The sequence below is a fragment of the Ursus maritimus genome, unplaced genomic scaffold (assembly GCF_017311325.1).
Source record: "Ursus maritimus isolate PB19 unplaced genomic scaffold, ASM1731132v1 scaffold_24, whole genome shotgun sequence".
Lineage (NCBI taxonomy): Eukaryota > Metazoa > Chordata > Mammalia > Carnivora > Ursidae > Ursus > Ursus maritimus.
In genome coordinates this window covers 23,815,424-23,821,530 of record NW_024424897.1, presented here as the reverse complement: position 1 = coordinate 23,821,530, position 6,107 = coordinate 23,815,424, and positions in this window count along the sequence as shown.

The window sequence follows — 6,107 nt, the reverse complement described above, 5'->3', positions numbered from 1 at the left end:
AGCCTGCTTCTTCCTCTCCCACTCCTCCTGCTTGTGTTCCCTCTCTCGCTGGCTGTCTCTATCTCTGTCGAATAAATAAATAAAATCTTAAAAAAAAAAATCTTCCCACAAAGAAAACTTCAGGCTTAGGTGGCCTCCGTGGTGGATCCCATCACACATAAGGGAGGAAGATCAATTCTACACAAACTTTCCCAGGAAACAGAAGAGGAGGCAGCACTTCCCAACTTATTTTGGGAGGGGAGGATCGCCATAATACCAAAATGAGGGAAAAGATATGACAAAGCCGAACAAAACCAAAAAGGTACAAATCAATAATCCTTGTGGACATAGATACAAAAGTCTTTAAAACTTAAGCAAACCATGGGGCGCCTGGGTGGCTCAGCTGTTAAGCGCCTGCTTTCAGCTCAGGTCATGATCCCGGAGTCCTGAGATCAAGTCCTGCATGGAGCTCCCTGCTCCGCGGGGAGCCTGCTTCTTACCCTCCCTCTGTCTCTCCCCCAGCTTGTGCCCTCTCTTGTTCACTCTCTCTCAAATAAATAAATATAATATATTTTTAAAAAACAACATCAAAAAACCATTCGATGAAATTCTCCATCCACTCATGACAAAAACTTCCAGCAAACTAGGAATAGAAAGGAACTTCCTCAACTTGATAAGGAGCAACTAAGAAAGCCTTACATCAGGTCTTACATTATACCGAATAGTGAAAGACTGAATGCTTTCCCCATGAGGTCAGGATAGAGCAGGGTTATTTGTTCTCACCATTAACTTTGTACAAGTGGTCCTATCCAGCGAGATAGGCATGAGAAATGAATAATAGGCATATAGATTGGAAAGAAATAAAACTGTCTTTATCTACAGATGAAATAATCATCTATGTTAAAAATCCTAAGGAATATATATATATTTTAAAAGCTTCTAGAGCTAGTAAGAGATATGAACAAGGTCACAAGATACAAGTGAAATATACACCAGCCAGATGACCCAGCAATTCTACTCTTAGGTATTTTCGCAAGAGAAATGAAGACATCTGTCCACATGAAGCTTTGTAGTGAATGTTTATGGCAGCTTTATTCATAATAGCCCCAAACTGGAAACAACCCCAGTGTCCAACAATGGGTAAATCAATCAACAAATTGTGGTGTATCCATAAAAAAGAATAAATACACTCCATGATAAAAGGAAACCAATTACTGAAACACAAAATATAGTTAAATTTCAAAAGCATTATGTAAAGTAAGAGAAGCCAGACAAAAATATTACATTCTCGATGATTCCATTTGCAGGAAATTCTAGAAAAATCAAGACAATGGTGACAACAGGGAATGGATGGGAAGCAGATTGACAGCAAAAGGGCAGCAGGAGACTTTTCGTGGTAATAGAAATGTTCCATATCATGATTTTGGTAGTAGTTACACAGATGTATACATTTGTTAAAAAGCATTGGATTATACACTTTAAATAGTGAATTTTATTATATATAAATTATACCTTAATAAAGCTGACCCCTTCCAAAAAAAAAAGTCTCCAGGAGGAAAAAAAAAAAAGTTCTATGAATCTCAGTCTCCTCAATCCAGACAAAATAACCTATTATAAAGACAGCTTTTCAGAATGACAGAAAAATATTTTCTAATTAGCCTGATACATGACCTCAGGATCTTTGCACTAGCTGTCCTCTGCCAAAAACACCCCTGCCTTCCCTGCTTCTCCTACATAACTCTTTATCTTGTCTTTCAGGTCTTAGTCTCAGCATCACATCGTTATGCACAACTTGCTTGGACCACTCTTTCAGATTATGTTCCTCTATTATTCTCCATCATAGCACCCAGTTCCTTGTTTTCCTCAAGTACTTTGTATGAGCTTGTAATACTGGCTTCAAGGGACGCCTGGGGGGCTCAGTCAGTTGAGTGTCTGTCTTCAACCAGGTCATGATCCCACGGTTCTGGGATTGAGTCCCGCTTGGGGCTCCTTGCTGGGTGGGGAGCCTCCTTCTTCCTCTACCTGCCACTCCCCCTGTTCGTGCTCTCTCTCTCTCTGACAAATAAATAAATAAAATGCTTTAAAAAAAATAAATGTTGGCTTCAATGTTAATACATTTATTTAACATCTACGGTTCCCCCACTATGTAAGTTTCATGAAGTTAAGAACTGTGCCTATTTTTGTTCAACAGAACAAAAGGCCATTTTCACCATGACTGACAAATAAAGGGTTAAAGATGAGTATTTACCAAAAAACTAAGAGTTCTCATTAAGTGACAATGAAAAGGCCAGTGATTAAAATAAACAGGTTTTGGGGCACCTGGCTGCCTCAGTTGGTGGAGCGTATGACTCTTGATCTTGGGATTTTAAGTTTGGGCGCCACATTGGGTGTAGAGATCACTTAAAAATAAAAATAAATTAAAAGTAAAAGTAAAAGTAAATAAATAAAATGAGCTAAGGTTCTAAATAGGCAATTTAGAGAAGAGCCAATAACCAGAGGAAAAGATTATCAAGCCCGTTAGCAAACTTGTACTCTCACACTACATATATATAAGTAAATCTCAGGTGTAGTAAAGGCTTACATTTTTTAACAGTAAGGAAAAATAACATTTAGGTATTGTGGTAGACAGAAGAATCCGCCCCCCCCCCAAAGGTGTCCTCGTCCTAATTCCTGGAACCTGTAAATATGTTACCTTACACAGCAAAAGGACTTTGTAGATAGATTAAGGACCTTGAGAAGGGGATATCATCCTGCATTATCTGGGTGGGACCCATCTAATCACACAGATCTTTAAAACTGGAGAGATTTCACTGGCTGAATCAGAGAAATGAGACCAAAGAAGAATGAAAAGAAATTTGAAGCACCGGAAGGACTTGGCAGGCCATTGGTGGCTTTGAAGGTGGAGGAAAGAGAGGGCAGGGGGAGGGAGAGGAAGAGGGAGAGAATCTCCAGCAGACTCCACACTGAGCATGGAGCCCGATGCAGGGCTTGATGTGGGGCTCGATATGGGGTTCAATCTCATGACCCCCAGATCATGACCTGAGCCGAAGCCAAGAGTCGGCTGCTCGATTGACTGAGCCACTCAGGTGCCCCAAGAGGGAAAGTTTTTAAAAAGAAAAGATGCAGGGGCGCCTGGGTGGCACAGCGGTTGGGCGTCTGCCTTCGGCTCAGGGCGTGATCCCGGCGTTATGGGATCGAGCCCCACATCAGGCTCCTCCGCTGGGAGCCTGCTTCTTCCTCTCCCACTCCCCCTGCTTGTGTTCCCTCTCTCGCTGGCTGTCTCTATCTCTGTCAAATAAATAAATAAAATCTTTAAAAAAAAGAAAAAGAAAAGAAAAGATGCAAAGAGCACACCCAAATAGTCAAGAGATATATGAAAAGATGGACAGTCTCTCCAATATCCCAGGTAAAGGCAAATGAAATAAAAGAGAGAGCTATTCTCTATCATGTTGGCACATAGGATGAAGGATAAAAACACTATTGCTGGAAATTACAGTTGCTGAAGTCTTTTAAGAAAGTTGTCTGGCAACAGCTATGGAAATGTGCATACCCTGTGACCAGCTCCCCCCCAACTCCTAAAAACAAACTGGCTATAGGTAATATGTATATTACCTTATGTATATTACATGTATTATCTATAATATTCTGTCTCTTTAAAAATAGACAAGCAAACAAAGAAAAGTGCTGTGTCTATGTGTGTTATGTTTGCAATAGCAAGAGAGAACGGTATGGAAAAATACACCAGGCTACTAATACTGGTTACCTCTGAGGAGTAAAAATGATGAGCTTTATTTTCCTTTATCTTTTATAGTTTTGTTTTATTTTTATTTGTTACAACATTAATTTATATTAATATAAATCCCAAAATGTATATAATCTGGGGAGAAAACAAGTGAAGGATATTTTAAAACACACACATAAATTTTATTTTTTTTATTTTTAAAAATTTTTTATAATAATTTTTTAATATGTTAGTCACCATACAGTATATCCTTAGTTTTTTTTTTAAGATTTTTTATTTACTTATTCGACAGAGATAGAGACAGCCAGTGAGAGAGGGAACACAAGCAGGGGGAGTGGGAGAGGAAGAAGCAGGCTCATAGTGGAGGAGCCTGATGTGGGGCTCGATCCCATAACTCCAGGATCACGCCCTGAGCCGAAGGCAGACGCTTAACCGCTGTGCCACCCAGGCGCCCCTATATCCTTAGTTTTTGATGTAGTGTTCCATGGTTCATTATTTGCATGTAACACCCAGTGCACCATGCAATATGTGCCCTCTAAAACATGCACATAAATTTTAAAAAGGCACAACGCTTGACTCATAAATTTGTGTTGAAGAGTAAATATATTTAAATGAATGGAAGACTCCCCTCTCCAGCCCCTCATTCAGGTATGGGCCCCCCTTGGGGTCCCTGGACCTGTTTCCTGACACTTTGCAAAGCGGCTTCAGGCTTCCTTTCCACCTTCCCTTCTAGAATGTGTATTCTCTGACTGCAGGACCTGGCTAAGTCTTAGTTACCACTCTACCTCCCAATGCCTAGCAGTTAATGATTTCCAAAAGGAACAAATTCTTTACTGAAAGAAGACTCTGACAGAGATAGAGGAGTGGCCAGTAAGGCCAAGACACACAGGAAAAGGTACTCAACCTCACTAATCTTCAAAGAAATGCACATTAAAACTACAAGGAGATATCACCTCGTACCTATTAGAACGGCTCCTATTAAAAATAAACAAACAGGGGCGCCTGGGTGGCGCAGTCATTAAGCGTCTGCCTTCGGCTCAGGACGTGATCCCGGTGTTGTGGGATCGAGCCCCACATCAGGCTCCTCCGCTGGGAGCCTGCTTCTTCCTCTCCCACTCCCCCTGCCTGTGTTCCCTCTCTCGCTGGCTGTCTCTAGCTCTTCAAATAAATAAAAATAAAATCTTAAAAAATAAATAAATAAATAAATAAAAAGAAACAAACAGAAAAGAATAGGTGTTGATGAAATGAGACGTGGAGAAATAGGAATTCTTATGTGCTGGCCATAGGAATGTAAAAAATGCAGCCACTGTGGAAAACAGTATGGAGCTTCCTCCAAAAATTAAAAATAGAATTACCACATGATCCAGCAATCCCATTCCTGGGTATAGTTCCAAAAGACTTGAAAGTAGTTGGGGCACCTGGCTGGCTCATTCCGTGTGGATCATGTGACTCTTATCTCGGGGTCGTGAGTTTGAGCCCTACGTTGGGCATAGAGATTACTTCAAAATGAAATCTTATGGCGCCTGGGGGGCTCAGTCAGTTAAGCGTCTGCCTTCAGCTCAGGTTATGATCCCAGGGTCCTGGGATCAAGCCCCACATTGGGCTCCCTGCTCAGCGGAGAGTCTGCTTCTCCCTTTCCTTCTGCCTGCAGTTCCCCCAGCTTGTGCTCTCTCTCTCTCAAATAAGCAAATAAAATCTTTTTTTTAAATTTTATTTGTCAGAGAGAGAGAGAGAGAGAGAGAGCACAAGCACGGGAATAGCAGGCAGAGGGAGAAGCAGGCTCCCCGCCAAGCAAAGAGCCTGACGTGGGACTCGATCCCAGGACCCGGGGATCATGGTCCTAGCCAAAGGCAGACACTTAACCAACTGAGCCACCCAGGCACCCAATAAATAAAATCTTTTTTAAAAATAAAAAATAATAAAATCTTAAAAAAAGAAAAAAGACGGGGGCACCTGCTCGGAGGGAAGCCTGCTTCTCCCTCTCCCGCTCCCCCTGCTTGTGTTCCCTCTCTTGCTATCTCTCTCTCTGTCAAATAAATAAATAAAATCTTTAAAAAAAAAAAAAGAAAGAAAAAGAGAAAAAGACTTGAAAGTAGGATCTTGAAGAGCTATTTGCACACCCATATTCACTGCAGCGTTATTCACAATAGTCAAGAGGTAAAAGCAGGGGCGCCTGGGTGGCTCAGTCTTTAAGCATCTGCCTTTGGCTCAGGGCGTGATCCCAGCGTTCTGGGATCGAGCCCCACATCAGGCTCCTCTACTGGGAGCCTGCTTCTTCCTCTCCCACTCCCCCTGCTTGTCTCTCTCGCACTGGCTGTCTCTCTCACTGGCTGTCTCTGTGTCAAATAAATAAATAAAATCTTAAAAAAAAAAAGAGGTAAAAGTA